Source organism: Notamacropus eugenii, chromosome 2 (genome assembly GCF_028372415.1).
Source record: "Notamacropus eugenii isolate mMacEug1 chromosome 2, mMacEug1.pri_v2, whole genome shotgun sequence".
In the NCBI taxonomy this organism is placed as follows: Eukaryota; Metazoa; Chordata; class Mammalia; order Diprotodontia; family Macropodidae; genus Notamacropus; species Notamacropus eugenii.
The window spans coordinates 246,619,554-246,644,890 of record NC_092873.1 but is presented as its reverse complement, the minus strand read 5'-3'; the positions used below and the strand labels follow the sequence as shown (position 1 = coordinate 246,644,890).

At 36.1% G+C, this 25,337-nt stretch overlaps 1 long non-coding RNA gene across 1 annotated transcript in view; it reads right to left on the bottom strand.

Moving 5' to 3' along the window:
- The window catches only part of LOC140523856 (uncharacterized), a 308,343-nt gene that overhangs the window by 34,681 nt on the left and 248,325 nt on the right, over window positions 1–25,337 (bottom strand). The window contains exon 4 of the long non-coding RNA XR_011973492.1: window positions 10,480–10,622. This is a non-coding gene — a long non-coding RNA (uncharacterized lncRNA). The remainder of the gene's footprint in view (window positions 1–10,479; window positions 10,623–25,337) is intronic.

Below are 25,337 nucleotides of genomic sequence, written 5' to 3'. Positions count from 1 at the left end.
TAAGGACTATATATACAGTGAGAAGACCAAGGTAGAGGTACGTGAAGGGAACCCTACACATTAACAAGTCAATTTTCTGTCACGGAATTTATTTTCATTAAGGTACATAATGTTGTCTAATCACTTAAAGGAATTTGGCTTTTCTATCCATTACAGATAGGATCAAATGGAAGAAGAATGTCTATTCTCCTTTTTTAAAATGCACATTTGAATGGATACCCTATGTGTTTGGTCCAACAATACATGGATCTGGGATACTTGATTGAAATGGATAGTGATCTGAGACAGAGTTAAAAAGGAGAGAAGCAACCTATATCAGATTGCACACCATCTTGGGGAAGGAAGAAAATTTAAAACTCAAAATCTTATGGAAGTGAATGATGAAAACTAAAAATAAATAAATTTATTATACAATTAAAAAAAGATGAAAGAAAGGTTCACTCCGTATTTCTTTTGGGAAATTGTGAAGCATATTTAAGGACCATGAGATTTTTATGAAAGTAAAGGTCCATTTTTTCAATACAAATGTACACACATATTATCAGTACTTCTAAAGGACTAAAAATTTATATCACAAAGAAGGAAATGGAAAGGAACATGGTGGGTCTGAGCAAGCTGCAAGATATAACCAATGAAGAACTCTGAAAAAAAAATAGGAGTAAAGGATATCATCAAAGAATGATATCACAGAAAGAGAAGATATCTGTTTGCATGGTAAAACTAAGGGATGATAGGTTGATAATCACATTGCTCCACTGGTAGCCTTTGAAAGTTGGGTGACTTTAAGTAGCACCTTTATTTAACATGTTGGGTGGACATCATGTGGTGAATTTAGGAAGCTATGGATGAGAATCTCACAGGACAGGAAGTCATGGATAGGTCAAAATCAGCATTGCTGTGAAAGATGAATCCAAAGATTCTTCTGTCTGTCTTTTGGTACCCATTATATTTTGCACCTCCCAGCTGTCTTAAAGAAAGTACTCAAGATTTCAAGATATTAGCTTTCTGAGCAGTCTACCTAGTGCTGGCCTCATTTCTTTATTAGTTAAAAATCATATTTTCAAACAATGTTTGCCATTTTCCCCTGGACCTTCATTTTTATTTTGTTGGAAGATCTTGTCAATTTCCAAGAATTTCTCTACCTTTTACCCTCTGCTAATGTTGCTGTGTGGACTGATATTTTCTCTGTGGTGCTCTGATATTTATACTAAGTAAGGCAAGACAAGATGATCAAGTGTCCATGAAAACCTAGAGAAAAGAGAGTATCAAGAAGAGTGTGATCGATAGTATCAAATACCAGGAAAAAACAAGCATTTATTAAATGCCTACTATGTTCTAGGAAATATGCTAAGTGTATTAACAGCATCTCTTTTGATTCTCACAACCCTGGGAGGTAGGTATTATTATTATCCACATTTTATAGTTGAGGAAATTGAGACAGAATTTAAGTAATTTGCCCAGAATCACACAGCAAGGACATATCTGAGGTTGGATTTGAACTGGGGACTTCTTGAATGCAGCTCCAGCTCTCTATCCTTTGGGCCCACCTGTTTTCTTTTAAATTTCAGCCAAATTACTTGTATACATTTGTTTGCATTTGTCTTCCCCATTAGATTGTAAATTCCTTAAGGAAAGGGACTATGTTTTGCCTCTTTTGTATCTCCAGCACTTAGTACAGAGCCTGGCACATGCTGTTGTTGTGGTTGTTGTTTCATTAATGAGTTGTGTCTGACTCTTTGTGACCCCATGGACCATACTGTCCTTGGGTTTTCTTAGCAAAGATACTGGAGTGGTTTGCCGTTCCCTTCTCCAATTGATTAAGGCAAACAGAGGTTAAGTGAAGACCTTTAAATTTAGCAATTAAAATATTGGTACCTTTGGAGAGAGCAGTTTTGGTAGAATAAAGCTGGAAACCAGATTACAAATTTAAAAGAGAGAGTATAGCAAGGCACCTATTGTAAATGACCTTCTCAAGGAAGCTAGTCACAAAAGGGAGAAGAGATATGGGACAATACTTTGAAGGAACAGGTGGATCCAGAGAGGTTTTTCTGAAGATTGGAGAAACATAGGAATGTTTGTAGGCCAGAAGAAAGCAGCATATGGACAGGTAGAGATCGAAGATGTTGGATAACTGGGATGCTAGAGGATACAGTCTGATAGAGAAGATGGTTTTAAACGAGATCATTCGTGTATGTGGAGGCCTTTGCCTTGGCAGAAGAAGATCCACTTCATATTGTGAGAATAGAGTGAAGGCAAAAGGCATCTTGAGTGATATGAGATAAGGAAAAAAAGAAGGATCTTTAGGTGAGTGATCTCATTTTTCAATGATATATGAGACAAGATTCTTGGCTAAGACATTGGGGGAAGGTAGAGACATGAAGTGTGAAGAAGCACGAAAAGGTTTCCTAAAGCTTATATGGTAAGTAGGATCATGAATCAATTAGGAGATGTAAAAGGATTACCTAGCCACAGTGAGATTATGTAACATGAATTTATAGAAAATCTTGTCTTCAAGTATTAGAGTACAGAAAAGGAGAGATTAGGAACAAAACGAATGTCCACTCTCTTCTGGGTCCACATTTCTAAGAGCACTTAATACTAGAGAGCTACCAGTGACAGGAGTTGTTCTAGATGGAGTGGGGTTAAGATATGAAAAACTGGGAGGTAAAGGGGTATCTTATCAATCATGAATGAATTTCAGAGGTTACAATGCTCAAGAGAAAGTAGGGGAAGTAAGGACTTACTAACATAGTCTCATTGATAGTTCATCTATATTCTATAGCTGTCACCTTACTGCTCTCACCCTCCCAAATGAGCATTCATAATTTCCGTGTAGCTAAATCCACCTTTCAGAAGCACCTTCCCTTGACTACACACCTCTAATGTTTCCCAAGACATTAAAACTGTTGGTAATGGCCAAAATCTCTTTGACTGTTCTAGCTAACTAAGCTTCATTCTCCTTTTCATTTTCCCTACAATATAAAATAGAAATCTTTTAAAAAGACAAGTTCTCTCAATAACTTGGCTAAACTTTTCACTTCACTTGCTTTATAAATAGGCATTTCAGCTTTATGTTTTCATTTCAAATGAAGCAAATGTTTCTAAGGGAATGGTTTGCCACACATCAGATGGTCTTTAGCTACTGGTTTTATTCTTCATGAGTTCACAATGTCAAATTTAGATGGAGTACAATTGATTTTGGTTTGGTGCACAGAAGGTGCCCTGCTGAAACCAAAACTAATTAAATGGCAGCAAGTAGAGATACATGAAAAAAAGAAGGAAAAGACTAGTCATGGAGCTTTTAGTACTGGTGAGAATGAGTATATATACCTCCTCATCTGTTCCTGTTTCATATGCCCTCTTTCCATATCCTATTTCAGACCCTATTTTCAACCTGATCTATTTATTATAATAACTTTCCAACTCGTCATTTCCCTCTTGAATCCATTATACATATAAAACTAATCTTTCCAAAACATGACTCTAATCACATTAGTGGCTTGCTTAATACCTTCAATGTCTCACCACTGGCAAAAGCATAAAGTACAAACTCATTTGTGTGGCATTCTGCTACCAAACTACCTTTACAGCCTTTTCATACATTATTCCATAATAGTTGGATTACTCTATATTCCCAAACATCTCCTACAATTTCTCACTTTTGTTGGATGTCACTCTCCACATCATCTCTTCCACCTCCTCCTTTCTTGTATTCCACTTAATCAATCTGCTCCACTCACATGGCCCACTTCCACATGTCATCTTCACTTTTATGTCTCTCCCTATTCTCTTCAAAGGTGACAAACTAATGTTCTTAGATGCAGAGTGAAGTGAATGGAACTGGAGAAAAACTATTTGGTGACTACAATAATGTAAAGGAAAACAACTTTCCTGGTCATTCTATTCCCTTTGCCTAAAAGTCTTTATCTAGTATCTCTCCTTATCTTTCTAGGGTCAGTCAAATGTCAATTCTATCTGGAAGCTTTCTTTGATCTTTCTTATAAAGTCTGATCTTTTTCTCTTGTTTTCAAAGTTTCTGTGAAGATCTCAAAGTTTTAGAAAATGAATCACATAGGAAATCAAGAAGAATTGATTCTGAGTGTGAGGCAAAGTCTTCTAGATATTAGATTGTCCCTCTGGGGTCAGGGGGATCTTTTTAATAAGGTGTGCTGAAGGAAGAGGGAAAGCTCCACTCCTTTCGTCCATCTACCATTCACTTTGCAAGTCTTTCTGTGCTTGGAGAGGAGTGAGAAGTGAAAATTGGGGGGATTTTCATGTCTATATCACACATCTGGGTGGTGGGGTGAAGAAAAGGGACATATAATGGTAAGTGATAGTAATGATTACATCCTAATGGGATTAGGAAAGTTTATAGATTTTTCCCTACTTTACTGTAAATATAATCAAAACTGTAGTTATCATGTAATGAATGTCTGAATATATGAGTAGAGAGAAAAAGACAAGAGAGTGAATTACGTCAAAGGAATGAGGGACTGAGGTCAAAATGTATTGGATAGAATTTTACATTTTCATGTTCTATAAATATATCACATATCATAATCAGGAGAGCAAAGGGTTAAAATGCCACTTTTGAGTCAAAATACTACCACTAGTACTACTACTACTACTACTACTACTACTACTACTACTACATAGTACATATACTTTTATGTATCACTTTAAAATTTTCAAAAAAGTTATACATACATTATCTCCTTTGATCCTCACAACAAACCAGTGGAGCAGGTGCTATTGTTACCCACATTTTACAGATCAGGAAACTGAGATGTAGAGTGGTTGAGTAACTTACCAAAGGTTACATATTTAGTAAGTATCTGAGGTAGGACTCAAACTCAGATCTTCTGGATTCCAGATCCAATACTCTATCCACTGCACTTCAAAGGCTATTATTGACATTATATTGGGGGAGGTCAGAGAAGGCAGTCTAAGACATTTTTAAGGTTTGAGCACTGTCTAGTGGCCATCAGAGATATGATAGCTTGATTTTTTTTTTTGCCAACTTCATGCATATGTGTCTGGCAGAGAAGAAGAGCTTAGCAGAGTATCAGTTGGTGAGTAACTCAGAAACTACATTGTTGAATAATGTAAACTCTGTGATTGTATTTCATGCCATTTGACAACACATACTGGTCAGTATTACAAGTGAATATCCTATGTGGCTATATGTCTTAACTATTCTTCTAGATTATGTCACTGAATACAAGAATATTATCCGATTTCATCTTTGTGACTCTCCCAAATCTTATTAAGAATGTTATAAATATTTATAGTAGGCATAGTAATATTTGGTGAATTTAATTATACATTTGGAGAAATTTTTGGTGAATACAGTTTTTTTTTGTTATTATTGTTTGTTTTGGTATTGTGGATAACAAGCGTGACTGTATGTAAAAGGATAACCCTGCAGGAATTTGAAAAGTAAGAGAAGTTTGGTGCACATATTCAGTGTTTTTCAAAGTTATTTCTACTAATGGTTAACTGTGGATGGGAGCAATGGGAGAAAGCTTAACAATAAGCTGATAAAAGAGTTCATCAGGGTTAGTTTAATGTACACAGATATTTCACATCCTGACTGATCCCAGAAACTACTTCCAATTACTATATTTAGACTTTCAATGAACCTGGTCACCCATTATTTTTGAACATAGTTCAATAATTACTATTAATATTTGGGGTTTGAAGAGATCTAGTCCAACTTTTTCCTTTACTAGAATCATTTATTGATTTCAGCAGCATGATTTTATTTAATAAACCTTTATTAAGAGATTTCTATATATAAGTTACTCAGATCCTTTGGATAAAACAAGACCATGGAGAACAAAAACAACTCTGGTGCTCAAGAGACTATATTCTACTGTGTGTGTGGGGGGGGGGTAGGGTGAGTTTACAATATTTTCACAGATAATGAAGTGCTGAATGGTTTGGAGAAGGAGAGAGCTTGATAACTAGGAGAATCAGGACAGGCTTCTTATCAAAGATGGTACAGAAGTTGAACCTTCAAGGAAGTTAAGGATTCCAAATTTGGGAAAGATTGAATTCCTGGAAAGTGGGATAGCATGTGAAAAGGCATAAAGATAAGAGATAGAATGTCAAGCTTCAGAGACAGCAAGAAAATCTGGTTGATTAGCATATAGAGTCTGTGGATTAAGTTTGAAAAGATGGTTTGAAGCAAGGCTGTGAAGAATTTTCAATTCCAAATTGATGGGTGTATGTTATTCTAGAGGAAATAAGAAGCTACTAAAGTTTTTAGAACATAGGAATGTCATGGTCAGACCCATGTTTTAGGGAGATCATTTTGACATTTTGTCATAGCTTAGAGAAGAGACAGAATGGAAAATAGAAGGTTACCAGTCCATGTAGGAGGTGATGAGGACTTGAAGTATGATGGAGGCTCTTTAAATGGAGAGAAAAGGGAAAAATTCCAGAAAGGCAACTTAGTAAATAAGAGCTCTTTGGTAAACATGAAGCAATCACTTTTAAATGAGTTGCAGGGTATAAAAATGGAAATGAGTGGGAAATGAGAACATGGGGCCAACAGGTATGGATGAATTTTCTTCTTGGAGTTTCCATGGAAGTAGAGCTATAAGATGATAGCTTGGGGTTAAATGAAGTTGTTATTTGTGTTTGGTTGGAATAGAAAAAGAGGGCAAAGGTGAGAGAGGATATGTGTGTTGGAGAGGGGGATTAGAAGGGAAAAAGTCTTTTAACTAACAGATAAAGGAAAACTAAAGATGGATGATGTGAGTGGAAAGAAAGGGTTTCAGGTACCAAGTAAAGTGATTGGCCTTGGCTGGGAGAAAAGTAGCCTGTTCATCAGAGACTGAAGCAAAGGAAGAAAGAATGAGGGTTTTGAGGTAAAAAACAGGGAAGAAGAGGGAACTTATGAAGGGTGGTTTCTATCCTCTCAGAAAAATAGAATTTTGAGGACTCTGCAGAGTGATATAGGAGGTTTTAGGAGATAGGAGAAGACTTAGAAGAATGTTTATGAGACATAAGAGAGACAATTAGGGAAGTATAAGAAAATAGCTTTACAGTGGTAAGAGTTGATTAGTTAATTTAAAAAATATATATATTTTTAAAAGACCCAGTCAGCATGTTTGTATGACTTTCTCCATCAAGATGCAGTAATGTATATGTAGGAACAGAGAAAGTAAATTATGATGGTAACTAAGTGTAAGGTTTGGTAAAGAATGAGCAACTAAAGGATAAGGGGTCATGGGATTTGAGTAGAGGAACGTAGAGTTGAACTTGTTAACTACAGGCCTAAAACTTCAATGGGGAAGAAAGTGAGGGTAGGGTAGAGAAATGAACTAGGAGAACAGGACGGAGTGGAGTAACTGAAGGCCTAAGTGAGAATGAAGATAAATTTTAGAAAGAGATAGGCTAGGAATCTAATCTGATGAGGAAACTTAAGACCTGTACTGGTACAGGGTCCTGCACAACCATACACAAGTAATAATTAGAACTCAGATTGAATCAAGGTCCTCTGATTCCAATTTCAATGGATTGACATTACTTGAAACTGTCGCCCAATAGCATCCCATCCCCTTTACTTCCTGCACTAAGACAAGTCCCAGTGAAAATGGTATATTCCTCTAGGGTATTATGCTCATTGTTAATAATCCAATGTTAAAAGCAGTATGTACTCACAGACACAGACTGTATCCAGGGATACCAGGGTATGGTTCACTTAGAATCCTAGTAAAACCAAGTATCTGTTGGCCTTGGCTGGGAGAAAAGTAGCCTGTTAACCAGAGACTGAAGCAAAGGAGGAAAGAATGAAGGATGACCTAGAGGGTTTTGAGGTAAAGAAAACGGAAGAAGAGGGAACTTATGAAAGGTGATTTCTATCCTTTCAGTAAAATAGACAGGGCTTCTCTGAAAGAACCACCCAAACACATTTGTGAGGCTATTGGGATGAGTTATTCCCCAGATTTACTTGGTCACCACAGCCCTCACTTTATTTAGGAACTTTCAAGGGGGATGGAATGGCATCAGCCTACCCCACCTGTGCCTCTTTGCTATGTCTGTGTATCTTCATCAGGAAGCCAGGGGCTGAGCCTCAGACCTTATCCCAGAGTTCCTAATCAGGGAAGTCTGCTAGTCCATAATCAAATATGCCAATTACTTTACAGCAATGAGACATGGTGGCATTCAAAATGATTTTAGTGGACCCAGTCTACATGGTTGTGTGGATATCGTATTTAACTATAATACCCTTCCAATACTACGAATTTCCATTAAACAAAAGTTTTAAATGCCTAAACCTAGGTAATTACTAATGATGGGAACTAAACACCAAAACTAGCTATGGAAGATGTTGTGGGGAGGGAGAAATTATATCCCTCGAACTACACCATGAAAGAGACTGGTGACTACACCTAGGAATTAAGCTGACCCTGTGTACTCAAGTAATTTCTGAGAATCAGTTTCATTTTACAATCCAATTTTTGTAGTTTTAGCTATTCAATCATGGAGACTTGTTGGATTATATGAATTGAATATTTTCCATGACTAGATCATCCTGTGTCAGGCTTAGGGACCTATTTCAGAAAAGAGGGAAACCAGAAGGAGGCCCATTCTAAGTGTGTTGACCCATTCCCCTCTCATGCACAGGTGAGCAAGAGATTTGAATAGAATTAGTCCCAGTATCACAGCAACCAGCTGTTCCTGAGGTTTTCAGTATGCAAATCAATTGAAGACAGAGCAGGACATACTGGGGAACATCTGGAGATGCTAGCTTCCTCAAGCTGTGAACTCCATTCCACTTTAGTGGAATTGTACTGTAGATTTAGAGCCACTAGTACTTTTCCCCAAAGGCATACATACCTTCCTTCCCTGATAATCCCTATGTTTTCATTCTGGAAATTTCTATATACTGAATCCTTGAGGTCTGGGAGAGTGGTAGTAAAGAAAATTCCCTGTGTTCTCTTTCCTTCCCTTGAGTAGCTAGGGATTTATTGGAAGATTTCAAAGACACACAAAGGAGATACTTGAAGACATATATTACATCCCAAGTATATTTTCTTTTTCTAGGATATATCTTCACTTTAACTCATTCTCCAATGGAAGATTACAGCAGAACTACGTCATTTATTCCTAGTATTGTAGCACTGTGGTGATTATCTTTACCTACTCCACTCGTCATTAACTTATTCTAAAGTACATTGAATATAAATGTTTCCTTCTATTGAAGAACTGTAGAAAATGCAGAGACAATGAAATGAATACTGTGGTTATTAGTTCCCTGTCTTGGCCAGGGATTCCCTTTATCATTCTATTCTTTTGGGGGATTAAGTGTATATCAAATCTGCCACTTAGGTAGCCTTAGGTGGAAGTGGAGCCTTTTGTCTCATGGCCCAAATGCTGGGAATGCTAAGTTTTCAGGTCCACTATGGGAATTTCAAGATATTTCTCCAGTGACTTTGGTGAGGTGGAAAGGATTATGATATTGTCTTTCCTAAGCCCCAGTATCTCTCAGTCACATGGCTATTTTAGATAACTAGGCTTTGGGTTTCTTTTCATTTGTATTATCCAGTTAATTGTTTCAGTTCTCCACTTCTTTTTGCACAAAGTCCAGCAATGCAGGGACTTAAGAAGAATGCTTAGTAGTACCTGAGAATAATCAACAATTACAAGGAAATTCACGCTTTTAAAAGTAGGTAATTATTGTCACAGGTAACTGAACAGTATATGTACTCAAGAGCCCATTTTGAACCTGTTATAATTAAGTGGCCCAAATTATATAGAGCTTTGGATTCTGAATGCCTCTGTTGGCTGTATTGGACTACAGGAAAATAAAGACAGCATTAAAAGTTTTCTTGGTAATTGAAAGTCTGGCAAGAGGGACTTACCTAAAATAATATTTCATACATGTTGATCTTTCAGTCTCTCATTCCACACCTTCCCCTCATATTCCTCACCTTTGTTCCTACATCAATCATGATTTTTAGTTTCTCTGAAAGATTCATTTAAGCTTTGGATATTACAAAATTCTTTCCTGGTACACATCTGTACTTTGGCACAACTTTGTCATTTTAAAACAGACTCTCTCAACACTCTGAATTTAGCTTCTGGTTATTATTCTTTTTTCAGTAATACATTTAATTTCCTGTTGATTGTCTCAGCTGTATGACACTTTGTATGGATGTAATGAATGAGTGAATGGAAATAGATGGGACTGGAACTAGCTGTGCCTGCTCACCTGCTTTCTAATTTTCTTTTAAGTTCTCAAAATCTGAATGCTGTGCTTAGAGATTGTTTTATTTGCACCTGTGTCCCTTTTGTTCTCCCCTTCTAGGATGACTAGAGACTTCCAACAGTGATGACAACACCATTTCACTGTTTTCTTTTCTACTCTGTATTGTTCTTTTAGTCATAGATTCCTTTTGAACATATTAGATTTGGGCTTAGAAATATAATCTATATTAACTAGAGAAAAGAGAGCAGAGAACTCACAGTTTGTGCCCATTGAAATGTCACAGGTATTTACTGATGTCAGTCAATGAGATTGAGGATTTAGGGGACTTTGAGAAATCTTGGAATCCATCATCACCAACGCTCTCAACCTTATGCATTTCTTGGCTTTCCATCAGAAGACTCTGTAGGGAATATGTGCTTTTTCAAAATAAAGGCATAGTTCAACATGTTCCAGGGAAAAGTCAATGACTAAGTTAAATTAAATAACTAAGGCAACTACTACTTAAAGACATTCTTTATTATGCACAAACATTTTCACTAGCTCTCTGGAATGCTCTCTCTCTTTTGCTCTACCTCTTGGTCTCTCTGCTTTCCTTGGTCCTAAGGCAAAATTCCATGTCCTGCAAGAAGAATATATTGATTCTCCCTAAAGCTAATGTTCCTCTCTGAAATGACCTCCTACATATATTTTATTTGTACATAATTGTTTGCATGTGTCCTCTATTAGATTGTGAGCTCCTTGAGGGCAAGGGATATTTTTGCTTTTCTTTGTATTTCCAACACAGCAGAGGACCTGACATGTTGTAACCATTTAACAAATGTTCGTTGACTTATTGAAATAACATTCTTCTATATCCTCATTTCAAGGTCTAGTTCTGAGGTACTCCTCATTTCTTCATTGAAAAGTTGGTTACTGTTCATTTTTCTGAAATGTGATATTTTGAAGATATGCTCAAATTCACCTTATTTTGTTGATTCTTACTCATTAATAGGGGCAGCTAGGAAACTCAGTGTATAAAGTGTTGGATCTAGAGTTAGAAATACTCATCTTCCTGAGTTCAAATCTACCCTCAGAAACTTACTAGCTGTGTGACCTTGTGCAAGTCACTTAGCCTAGTTTACCTCAGTTTCCTCATCTATCAAATAAACTGGAGAAGGAAATGCAAGTCATTCCAGTATTTTTGCCAAGAAAACCCCAAATGAGGTCATGAAGAGACGGCCTTGACTGAAATGACTGAACAACTTCTTAAGTGGAGTGTATAATTAACTAGTAGAAAGGTTCATACCGGAGGCCCCTAGCTGCCTTTCCTTTTGTTTTGTGTTTCTTTTTTTCTAGAATTGCCAATGTGCATATTGAAAGGCCATAGAAAACCTAAGGGTGCTGGTGACAGGGCACTCTTATCAGAGTGGTAAAGGTTGCAGCAGCAATAGCAGCATCAGGCTTTTGACAAGTATTGCCTCATATCTCTTTAAAATTTACAAAGTTTTTCCCTCATATCAATACTTTGAGTTAGGTAGTTCAGGTTTGTAGATGAAGGAATGGAAATGTCCATCGATTGAGCCTCATTTTTGCTGGTAGGTCCATAATATTTTCCTATCATTTTATTTCTTTGATCATATCTTTTGCACCATTTCCCTAGCACAAAAATCCCTTACAATGTGTTGCCACAGCCTGGTCATGTCCAGAAATCCCCTCTCTATAGCCATTTTATAACTTGCAGCCCTGCTTATGTTTATCTTCCATATATACAGGGTGTCCAAAAAACTTCTAGTATTTAAAAGCTTGGTCTTGGTTTCTAAGAGAAACCAAAGTTGACTCAAAATTGTAAAATATTCTAGGTTAGTAATGCAGAAGTTATTACATCCAATGGCTTTTCCCAAAATAATGTACTCCATTTGCTACTGACCATTAAGAAAATACCATTAAGCCCAGTAGTAGCACAACTCACTTATAAACCACAAAATTTTTAAATCAAATAGTGGAAAGGTCTAATGCTTTTCATTTTTTATAGTTCTATGCATTTCCAGATCATTTAATTGGCCTGATATTTAGTTTGCTGTTCATAACAACCTCCAATAGGTAAGAGAAATATTACTACTACAGAAGGAAAGTTATATTGACATAATGCATTAAATGCTTCAGAGGGAAAAGTTAACCAGCATGGCAAAAGTCACTTTAAAAGATGATATCAAATGGACAGACTGTCATAAGTAGCTGCTCATCCTGTTTCCTTATCTTAATGTTATGCCTCTTCTTGACAAAATAGAACTATTGATATTCCTCAAGCCTATACACAATGTTTCTTCCTTCGGAAAGGCAGCCACTATGACTAATTCCGTACTGAAAAGGTTGCTCAGTACCATTTCTTTTTCTATTTTGATCATTTTGTGATGATGATAAGCAGCCTCAAGAATTCAAAGTTGAATAATATAGTTAAAAGGGAAGTATGATAACTAAAAAACAGCATGGGTTCATCAAGTTATGTCAAAGTAACCTCATTTTCCTTTTTGGAGAGGAATAAAAGACTAGTTGATCAGAAAAAATGTCATTGACCCAGTAGAGCTGCATTTCACTGAGATATTGACAAACTCTCCAGTGATATTCTTATGGACAAGGTACAGAAATGTGGGTTATGTGTGTAGGAAGTTGGATTTCGGACTTCAAAGAGTGATGATTAATGGATCTTTATCAGCCAAGAACAGTTTCTTTGATGTAATGTTTCTTCATTTCACCACTATTTAATATAATGGGGATCTGGATTAAAATTTAAGCCCTGCTACTTCCTTTCGGTGCAACCTTGGCAAAGACATTTCATTTCTTTGAAATACAGTTTCCTCTTATAGATTAGCATGTTGAACAAGATGGTAACTCTCATTTTGATAGCACTTTATTTTGATGTTCTTAATTTTTAATTTTAAGAATTTACTTTTAAATTAAACTTTAAAAAAATAAACAAGCATTTATTTTGTCCCTCTACACCCTCCTTTCCTCCATTTGGGGGATAAAACATTTATTAAGTACCTACTCTGTTCCAATAACTGTTCTAGGCACTAGGGATAGAAATATAACAAATGAAACAATTGCTACTTTAAATAAGCTGAAATTCTAATGGGGAAAATAAGTACATGTGTATATGATAAATATAAAGATAAAAACAACTAATCAGTGAGCATTCATTAACTGATTACTGTATGCATGGCACTATACCAAGTGCTGGTGTGAAAAAGAAGGATAAAAGTCTCTGCTCTCAAGGAACTTTTAGGGAGAAACATTTCCTCCTTGAGTTCATGTGTTAGATTGAAAGTATAAAAGTTAAAATCTTCAGTTTTGTTATGCTTAAGCACAGGTTCAGGCTTCAGAAAAAATAACCTTGAACAAAAAATTAGGATTTTAATGAGACTTTTAATGTGCAAAATTATATCACGCACACACAGAAATAGAAATCTATAGATATCCAATTATAATATTACAGTCTTGTAATCCTCTTAGACCATAAAAGTTTAAGAAATGTAGTTGAACAGAATCATAATCTCATACATCCTTTAAGAAACCAAACTTAGTTAAACAGACTCTATAGGTAAACTAAGTAAGGTTAAACTATATTTAGAAGCATCAAGTGAATTCTCCAAAAGATAGCTAAATCATTTGGGGAAGTTCTTTCCCCCTTTTTTCTGAGGAATGGCAAAAAGGCTTTTTCTTAATTCTATCATTCCATGAGTGACATTTTGGCTAAGTAAGCTTAATATTAACTGGAAACCATCACCTAAATATGAGAAATGGCATAATGAAGCAAAATAAAAGGAAAAGGAAAAGGAAGGATGTCCATCACAGAACTCACAATCTATGGAAATATTTTTGACAGTAAAATGCTGAATTTATTGCCTAAACAAGTTGTATAAACTAAAAATATAAATAAACTCAAGAAGAATTTAACTCTCATCAAGGTCAGCAGCCAAATACATAAGAATTCTTTAGGGAATATCAGATACATCTAAATGGTGTTCCTAATAATTTGAAAATAGACATTTCAGGGGGACGGAGCCAGATGGCAGAGTGAGAACAACTACTCATCTAAGCTCTTAGACAAACTCTTTCAGATACCTCTAAAAAGAGAATATGACCAAATTTTGGAGGGGCACAATCCAATAGGATACAGACTATGGCAGATTCACAGATCAGGAGAGACTGGAAGGTCAACGGGAAGGATCTGTTCCGTGGGGGTGAGCCCAGAGCAAACAGCGCAGTGCATCCAGCGTGACTGAGCAGGAAACCCATGGGGTGGCCTGAGGCAGCAACAGCATGGTGGAATGACAGAGAGGCAGCCTAGGGTGGAGACCAGTGGAGCTGAGCAAGTGACAGCTGCTGAGCACCAGGTATCAGCCACAGAAGCTCCTGAGACTTTCAGCCTGCAGATTAAACATCTGTAAGTCACCTACTTGAACTTCCAGGAGCCAAAATGGCAGAGTGATCTGTAAATGCTCTTCCCCTCCCCTTGTTTTTCTCCAAAGAACCATATATTTTCCCAGAAAAATCCTGGGTCAGTGGGATCAGTGGAAGGGGCAAACAGCCTTGCGGAACTTGAGGCTAGGAAAATAGCTAAGGGGGATTAGTCTTACTGTGGTGGAGGTGAACCTGAAGGACTTGAGCCATGGGAGGTGGAAACTCACACTAGGACCCAGTGGTGCCTCAGTGCTCCAGGGAAAATGGGAAGATAATAGAGCAGCCAGGATCACCAAGCACTGAGCTTGCCTTTTCTCTAGCTCAGCTGAGGAGATCTCCCATGACCAGACCACCCCTCCTCCACACTCAACAAGCTAGCCCTAGGGCTAATCCAGGGAAACACAAAACAAAAATAAAAAAAAGGGTACCTATCCTTAACTTTTTCACACCAGTCAGCTCAACACCAGGTTCTCCAGCTTCTTACTGAAAGAACCAGAGGCCACAACACATAAAGCCTTACCATCATGAGCAAGAAGAGGCAAAGCAAGCAGGAAAAGACCATAGAATCTTTCCATGGGGATAAGGACCAAAACAGGAATACCAAAGAGGTTACTATTGAGACTGTACTCCCATCTGAAACTTCAGAAGGGACTATGAACTGCTTGCATGCACAGAGATCACTCCTGGAACAGCTGAAGAGGGAAGTAGAAGAACAACTGGCCAATGATTTTAAAAGTATGAAGAAAGAATACACCGAAGAGAACAACTCTTTATAAAGGAAAATTGAACAAATAGAAAAGGAAACACAAAACCTAACTGGGAAAATGGACAAATGGAAAAGGAAGTACAAGAACTAATTGGAGAAAATAATTCCTTAAAAGGAAAAATTGGACAGATGGAAAAGGAGATGCAAAAGTTAACTGAAGAAAACAATTTGGTAAAAAATTAGAATTGTGTAAGTAGAAACTAATGACTCTAGGAAACATCAAGAATAACTCAAACAAAATCTAAACAGTGAAAAGATGGAAGAAAATGTAAAATATCTAATTGGAAAAACAACTGGCCTAGAAAGTAGATCCAGGAGAGAAAATTTAAGAATTATTAGCCTACCAGAAAGCCATGATGAAAGAAAGACTCTGGACAATATATTCCAAGAAATCATCAAGGAAAACTGCACAGAAGTGCTAGATCCAGAGGACAAAATAGTCATTGAAACAATCCAACATTCACCTCCCAAAAGATATTCCAAACTAAGAACACCAAGAAATATTGTTGTCAAATTCCAGAACTATAAGGTGGAGGAGAAAATACTACAGGCAGCCAGAAAGAAACCATTCAAATATCGAGGAACTACAGTCAGGATCACACAGGACCTTGTAGCTCCTACATTAAAAGATGAAAGGAATTGGAATCTGATATTCTTTAAGGTAAAGGAGCTGGGACTGCAACCAAAGATCCATTACCCAGCAAAGTGCAGCATAACATTTCAGACAAGGAGATGGACTTTCAACGAAATAAGGTATTTCCAGACCTTCCTGACAAAAAGACCAGAACTCAAGAGAAAATTCAGTTTTCAAATGCAGGTATCAAAGAGGCATAAAAAGGTAAACAGGGGAAAAGAAAACTTGTTACTCGATTTGGGCAAACTGTTTACCCCCATATAAAGGAAGATGATACTTGTTAATCTTGAGAATTGTGCATCTATTATGAAATATAAATGGGATATACATAGATAGAGGGAACATGTATAAAACAAATGATGTGGTAATAAAAATGTGATTTAAGCTTGCAAAGGGATTGTAACAGGAGATGTGAAAAGGAGGCAGCAGAAAATGGAAAATTACACCACAAGAAGAAGTACAAACTTATATTATAGTAGAGGGAAACAGGGGAGGGAGGTGAGCGTTGTTTGAGAGGAACTCTCATCTGATTTGGTTCAAGGAGGGAACAATAAACTTAAGTATATAAATCTAACTAGCTCTATAGGCCATAGGAGGGGAAGGGGAAAGAAAGGGGAGGGGAAGCTAAAAGGAAGGGAAGAATGAAGGGTAAAGGGGAGTAAAAGGGAAGGGGGCTGAAAGAAGGAAGGGAAGCCTGCAGAAAGAGGTGGTCAAAAATGAAAACTCCATTGAGGAGGGGAAGGGAGATGGGAGAACTGAAAGTACAAACTGTGGGAAAGAAGATGGAGGGAAAGACACAGATTGTAATCATAACAGTGAATGTGAATAAAATGAACGTTCACATAAAATGGAGAAGGAAAGCAGAATGGATTAAAAGCCATAATCCAACAATATGTTGTTTACAAGATACATATTTGAAACGGGGGGGATACACTTGGGGTAAAGGTCAAAAGTTGGAGCAGAATATATTGTGCTTTAGCTGATGTAAGAAAAGCAGGAGCAGCAATCCTAATCTCAGACAAAGCAAAAGCAGAAATAGATCTAATCAAAAGAGATAAGGAAGGAAACTATATCCTGCTCAAAGGCACCATAGACAATGAAGCAATATCATTACTAAACATGTATGCTCCAAGTGGTATAGCATCCAAATTCTTAGAGGAGAGGTTTGGGGAGTTGAAGGAAGAAATAGACAGCAAAACTATACTAGTAGGGGACCTTAACCTCCCTCTTTCTGAACTTGATAAATCTAACCTCAGAAGAAACAAGAAAGACGTTAAGGAGGTAATTAAAACTCTGGACAAGGTAGATATGATAGATCTCTGGAGAAAATTGAATGGGGATAGAAAGGAATATATCTTTTTTTCAGCAGTATATGGAACATATACAAAAACTGGCCATAACTGAGTCACAATTGAGGCATAAACCCCCCACAATCCAGTGCAGAAAGGCAGAGATAGTCAATGCATCCTTCTCAGATCATAATGCAATAAAAATTATATGTAATAACATGTTGTGGAAAGATCAACCAAAAATTAATTGGAAACTAAATAATCTACTCCTAAAGAAGGAGTGGATTAAACAAGAAATCACAGAAACAATCAACAACTTCATTCAAGAGAATGACAATAATGAGACAACTTACCAGATCTTATGGGATACTGCAAAAGCAGTTCTTAGGGGAAGTTTTATACCTTTGAATGCCCACATGAATAAAATAGAGAAAGAGGAGATCAATGACTTGGGCTTGCAGCTGAAAAAGCTAGAAAAAGAACAAATTGCAAATCCTCAAGTAAACACCAAATTAGAAATACTGAAAACCAAGGGAGAGATTAGCAAAATTGAAATTAAGAAAACTATTGAGCTAATAAATAAAACTAATAGTTGGTTTTATGAAAAAACTAATAAAATTGATAAACCTTTGGTCAATTTGATTAAAAAAAAAGAACAAAACCAAATTACCAATACAAAAAATGAAAGGAATGAACTCACCTCCAATGAAGAGGAAATTAAAACAATAATTAGGAATTACTTTGCACAATTTTGTGCCCATAAATTCGACAATGTAATGAGATGGATGAGTATTTTAAACAATATAAATTTCTCAGATTAACAGAAGAGGAAGTCGAATACTTAAACGACGCCATCTCAGAAAAAGAAATTGAACAAACCATCAATTTTCTCCCTAGGAAAACATCTCCAGGGCTTGATGGATTTACAAGTGAATTCTATCAAGCATTTAAAGGACAGTTAATTCCAATATCATAAAGACTATTTGGGAAAATTTGGGAAGAAGTCCTCCCAAATTCTTTTATCATACAAATATGGTTTTGATACCTAAACCAGGAAGAGACAAAACAGAGAAAGAAAATGATAGACCAATTCCTCTAATGAATATAGATGCAAAAATTTTAAATAAGATTTTAGCAAAAAGAATATAGCAACTTATCATGAGAATAATACATTATGAGGTAGGATTCATACCAGGAAAAAAGAGCTGGTTCAATATTAGGAAAACTATTAGCATTATTAATCATATCAACAACAAAACTAACAGAAGTCACATGATTATCTCAATAGATGCAGAAAAAGGTTTTGATAAAATGCAACACCCATTCCTATTAAAAACACTGGAGAACATAAGAATAAAGGGAACTTTCCATAAAATAATAATCAGTATCTACCTCAAACCTTCAGCAAGCATTATATGCAATGGAGATAAGCTAGATGCATTTCCAATAAGATCAGGGGTGAAACAAGGATGTCCATTATCACCACTATTCAATATGGTATTACAAATGTTAGCTGTAGCAATGACACAAAAGAAAGTGAAGGAATTAGAAGAGGCAAAGAAGAAACTAAGTTATCACTCTTTGTAGATGATATGATGATATACTTAGAGAATCCCAGAGATTAAAGTAAAAAACTATTTGAAATAATAAACAACTTTAGCAAAGTTGCACGTTACAAAATAAACCTGCACAAATCTTCTGCATCTCTATATATTAGTAACAAAGTCCAACAGCAAGAGATGGAAAGAGAAATTCCATTTAAAGTTTGGGTAGACACTATTAAATATTTGGGAGTTTACCTACTAAAACAAACCCAGGGACTATATCAACACAATTACAAGACACTTTTTGCACAAATAAAGTCAGATTTAAGTAAGTGGAAAAACATCAGTTGCTCATGGGTAGGCTGAGCCAATATAACAAAAATGACAATTCTACCTAAATTAATTTACCTATTTAGTGCCATACCAATTAAACTATCAGATAATTATTTTCTAGAGCTGGATAAAATAATATCAAAATTCATCTGGAAGAACAAAATGTCCAGAATATCAAAGGGACTGATGAAAACAAATGCTTGGGAAGGTGGCCTAGGGCTACCAGACCTCTAATTGTACTATAAAGCAGCAGTAATCAAAACCACTTGGTATTGGCTAAGAAGCAGAGAGGTAGACAAGTGGAATAGACTTGGCACTCAAGACACAGTAGACAAGGAATATACCAAGCTCCTATTTGATAAACCCAAGGAACCCAGCTTCTGGGATAAGAACTCACTGTTTGACAAAAATTGCTGGGAAAACTGGATAACAGTGTGGAGAAAATTCGGCATAGGCCCATGCTTGACACTGTACACAAGAATAAAGTTCAAATGGGTACATGATATAGGTATAAATATTGATACTATGGACAAATTGGTGGAGCAAGGAATAGTGTTTTTTTTCAAATTTATGGAGAAGGAAAGAATTTTTGATTAAAGAAGAGATTGAGAGCATTATGAAGTGCAACATGGATAATTTTGATTACATTAAACTGAAAAGTTTTTGCATAACCAAAGTCAATGCAACCAAGATTCCTGGGGATGTAGAAAACTGGGGAAGAATTTTTGTAGTTAGCATCTATGATAAAGGACTCATTTCTAGAATATACAGAGAACTGAGTCAAATGTACAAAAATACAAGTCATTCCCCAATTGATAAATGGTCAAAGGATAAGAACAGGCAGTTTTTGGAGGAAGAAATTAAAGATCTCTATAGTCATATGAAAAAGTGCTCTAAATCACTATTAATTAGAGAGATGCAAATCAAAACAACTCTGAGGTACCACATCACACCTGTCAGATTGGTAAACTTGACAGAACAGGAAGATGATAAAAGTTGGAGAGGATGTGGTAGAGTTGGAACACTAATTCATTGTTGGTGGAGCTGTGAGCTGATCCAACCATCCTGGAGAGCAATTTGGAACTATGTCCAAAGGACTACGAAAATATTCATACCCTGTGACCCAGCAATAGGGCTTTTAGGACTATTTCCCCAAGAGATCATAAAAATGGGAAAAGGTCCCATATACAAAAATATTTATAGTAGCACTCTTTGTGGTGGCCAAAAACTGGAAATCAAGGGGATGCCCATCAATTGGGGAATGGCTGAATAAATTATGGTACATGAATGTTATGGAATGCCATTGCACTATAAGAAATGATGAACAGGAAGGCTTCAGAGAGGCCTGGAAAGATGTATATGATCTGATACTGAGCAGAAGGAGCAGAACAGGAGAACTTTGTGCACAGCAATGACCACAGTGTGCGAGAGGTTTTTCTGGTAGACTTGGAACTTCATTGCAATGCAAGGACTTAAAAAAAATTCCCAGTGTTCTTTTAAGGCAAAATACCTTCCACATCCAGAGAAAGAACTATAAAATTCAATCACAGAATGTAGCAGATCATTTTTTTGTGTGTATTACGTTTTGGTTTCTTATATGATTTCTCCCATTCATTTTAATTCTTCTACACAGCATGACCATAGTGATTATGCATTTAATAGGAATGTATGTGTAGAAACTATATAAAATTGTATTCTTGACCCAATTGATCAGAGACAGAAATAGTTCTTCCTGCTTAAGTTGCAGCTATTCACTGTACCTAGGAAAAGATGGCACATATAATCTCCTAAAAGACTTTGTTTTTACAGCATTCAGGCAAAGCACAATTGAAATGTCAAAATTGTCTTTTCACACAAAAGCAGTACTAGTTTTATACAAAATATGCAGCAAAGGTACTAAATCCCAGTTCAGAGCACCTACAAATTAAGGATTGTTTGATAATCTAAAGAGTCAGGTAAATATCTAGGTAACAAGCATAAAGGTAGCAACTAATGTTATCTTGAGGGGACAGAGTAAAAATATGGACAGACACAATGGATTTCATACATTTTACTCTAAATCTTGTAACCACCAACTCTTTTCCATACTTTGCCACTAAATATTGGATGTTAAACTCTCCATTTCCTCAGATGCTGATTACCATCCTCTCCCCTCCTTAATCTCTGCCTTGATTCTTAGACTCTTTCAGGGATTCTGCTGAAAGCCCATTGAGTTTTAATATGCTACAGATAAACAGTGCCTGTATATAGAACACCTAACCTATGAGTTGCATAGTGAAAGCATCCCATTATATAGATGAAACTGTGGATAAAGAGACTTGTCTAAGGTCCAATAGCAATTAAATGGTGGAAATGGGATTTAAATCCAGTTGCTCAGTCATACCATACTATTTTAACCATAGAAAGATTTCTTTCTCTACGTCTGTCCATTTTTTTAAAAAAAATTTATTCTGAATTTAATAAAAATAAGCATTTCTATAACATAGTAGAATAAAAACAGATGATTGCATATGAAATTGCAAATCTATTATGTACAACTTGTTATTCCTTTTAAATATATAATAAAGTGATCATGAATTTTCTTTTTCCCCCTTTTTTCTTCTCTTCCACCCAAGAGATGACTACCATGCTACCATTCGACATAGATATGTATGTATATGTATATACATACGTATATATATATGAAATGTAAAATCATTCTATATATACTTCTATGTATCAGTTCTTTCTCTGGATGTAGATAACATTTTCTTTAATAGATCCTATGTAATTAATTTGGTCATTTGTAATAGTCAAAATGACTTAGTCATTCAGAGACATTCTTAAAACAACATTGCTGTTACTATACACAACATTCTCTTTTATTGACAATTTCTCTGTCTATTGTTAAGGTAATAACAATCCAAGGCTTCAAGTAGCTCCCCTAGGGTCTCCCTTTGCAGAGGTATACACTTCAAAAATCATGATCAGAAATGAAACAGTGAGTTAAAGCAGAATTTGGATTTTTGAAAACTGTTTAAAATATAAAAAGTATGTGTTTTGAATCAAGGAAACAGTGCAATTAATGAGGAGAGTTTAAAATTAATTGCCTAGAATCTTATAAACTCAATCAAATGGGATTTAAACTGAAATTATAACGGAGCAGTATAGAAAACTGCCTATGTGTTTCTAAAAACTCAGATATAATAGTGAGTAATAGGTGCAACATAGCAGGAGTTAGAGTAGAAGGATTATGTACAGAAGACAATAACAATCTGAGAAGGGAGTCAGCAACAAAATGTATGACACTATAAACACACACACGTAAACATAAATGATCAAAGTAGAGGAAATAAGGTAAAATCAAAATCTTGATGTAAGGAGTTTAATTTGATTCCAAAGCTATCATTGAATTAGTAGAATTGGACTTTATTGGACTATGACTCTACAAGAGTGTAATTTGTTAAAAAGGAACAAAATTTACAAAATTAGCCAAATGGTTGGGTAGAAGGCAGAGGAGAATATGAAAAATTATGCATATTAGGAAAACATGTTCCTGTAAAACAAATCCAGGAACTTTAGTGGGGAATCATGGCAGATAATATTTGTATGAAGATCAATGGAGGGAGTAAGAGGAATGATATTGTCCTGGAGATATAGACTACTTTAACAGAAAGAGAAAATAGATGAGGATTTGGAAGCTAGGTACAAACGCACCATGTAGTAATATTGGCATATTTGGATTATATGGATATTTGCACCTCTGTATATATATTCTAGGCATTTCTTAATGATAATTTAACCCTTCAAAAGCTCCAGCATGCAACAAATGAAACTGCTGTTGTAGAAATGATACTCTCCAACAAATAAAAAGTGGAAGTTGAAGTAAAAATAATGGGAATCTTGATGAGCAGTGATAATTCTATTCTGTTTTAGAATATGTCATAAAGATGGGAAGACTGAACATAGGCTGATGTGTATCTAAAATGATTAAATTTTTAAGGATTCAGAGAAAGAATATATGATTAATGCAAAAGGATGCTATGTTTGAAGTCAGAGTAACTGATTTCCTATCCTGCCTCTGCTGCTTCCTATCTGTGTGACCCTGGACAAGTTAGTTAAACTCTTTAGGACTCAATTCTCACATCCGTTAAATGGAGGAGAGGGATGGGTGCTCTCAAGGTCCCTTCCTTCTCTACATCATATACTCCTAGGATGGAGCAATATGGGCTAGAAAATGGGACATTTAGGTGGAATTAAATATGATTGATTGAACCTAAAATGTAGTCAGTAACATATCAGTAAACTTGAAGGGGTTTGGGGTAGCTAGGTGGTGCTAGGATACAGTACTGGGCATGGAGTCAGGAAGACTCCTCTTTCTGAGTTAAAATCTGGCCCACCTGTTGGACCCTGGGCAAGTCACTGAAATCTGTTTGCCTCAATTTCCTCATCTGTAAAATGATCTGGAGAAGGAAATGACAAATCACACCATCTTTCCCAAGAAAATCCCAAATGGGGGGGAGCTCATGAAGAGTCATATATGACTGAACAACAACAAAAAAACGTTTGGAGGGAGGTATCTCATGGATTTTTTTTAACTTTTCCACTAATAGAGATTGATAACAACTCTACAATTATAGTTTTAAGGAACTATAAGGAAGCTTTGACTTGTTAATAGTTACATGACAGTCAATCTGCCTCTGGGAGGCAGACAGCCAGGGCTTTCCAACTCCAAGGTTGGTCTCTGAATCTATCATGCCACAAAGTTACTCATTCAGCACATATTGGGAACTTAGACATAACTTACAGAAATTCAGTCTCTGTTTCCTGTGCCTGGAATGTGTTCTTACCTTTTCTCCACTTTTTAGAATCCATTGTTTCCATCAAAACTCCACTCAAGCCACAACTTTTATGTCAAACCTTTCCTGATCTCCCCAACCTCATCTTCTACTTCTCACTCCTCCAAAATGCTTTATCTTGGATTTGTCTTGAGTTTATTGACATATGTACATGTTGTCTCTCCTCATAGAATATAAGGTTTTTGAGGGCAGGGATAGGTTTATTTTTGTTTTCATATCCCCAGCACAGTTCCTGGCACGTTAAGTAAACAAATGACTTAATACATGCTTGTTGGTTGACAGAACTGAGGATTTTGGGTCACTTAGCCTCCACAACATAGAAAGATTTTTATCTATCTAGAGTCCAACTAATGATCGTCACTATAGCATCTGACATGCTTCCCCCCCGCCCCCAAATTAACAACATTGGCTAAAAAATTAAACTTACATATGTATGTATATCTAATGATAACACTCTGGTATTTAGTTTGCTAGGCCTAGTAACTTGAACTCCCAAAAGAATTCTTAGTATTCTTTTAGAGAACTATTACTAGAAATTTTGTGTCTTGGACAGGGTTGATGGCTAGGGAAGTAGGTTGTTGGCTACCCATGGGAAATTCTTACCATGGGAGTAGTCATTCCAGGAAAGAAAATGGTCCATCCTGCTCACCAATAAAGATTGAGTTAAGATGGGCATGGAGATAGGGGGCTATGGCAATGAGAATCCAGAAGTTCTTTTCTATTGTTACTTATGCTCCTTAGCAGTGAAAGTATGTGGAGGTCTTCGTGGATGGTGTTCACCATAGTTAGGAAGAGTGTCCTATTCCAAACATCAGTGCCTTCATGTCAAAGCCCCAATTGCCTCATTGTTGTATAGTTTTGTTTTCCTTCCAGGTCTCCTCAGATAGCATGATTTTTTTTTTCATTTACACTAGCAATAACACTAATTATCTTACCATGGTAAAAATGAAATTATTGTTTAATGAATATAATTGGATTGGAAATATAAAAGGGCAAAAAGTGGTTGATTTTTACCTTTTTTTATCTTATTTTGAAGCCATAAGTCACTACTTTTATCATTTCTAAGCAGCATTAGTACTTAGCTGATGGTGTTGGTGACCTCTAATTATTTTGAAAAACTAATTGAGACTTAGTATTTTCAATTATGCTAGTGAATCAGCAACATGATGACTGTATTAGTGTAAATGCATATTCCATCACAATAGCTAATACACACTTCATTCTGAGAGGAGAGCTCTATCAGACATGAGTATAAAAGAAAATTGTTCTGT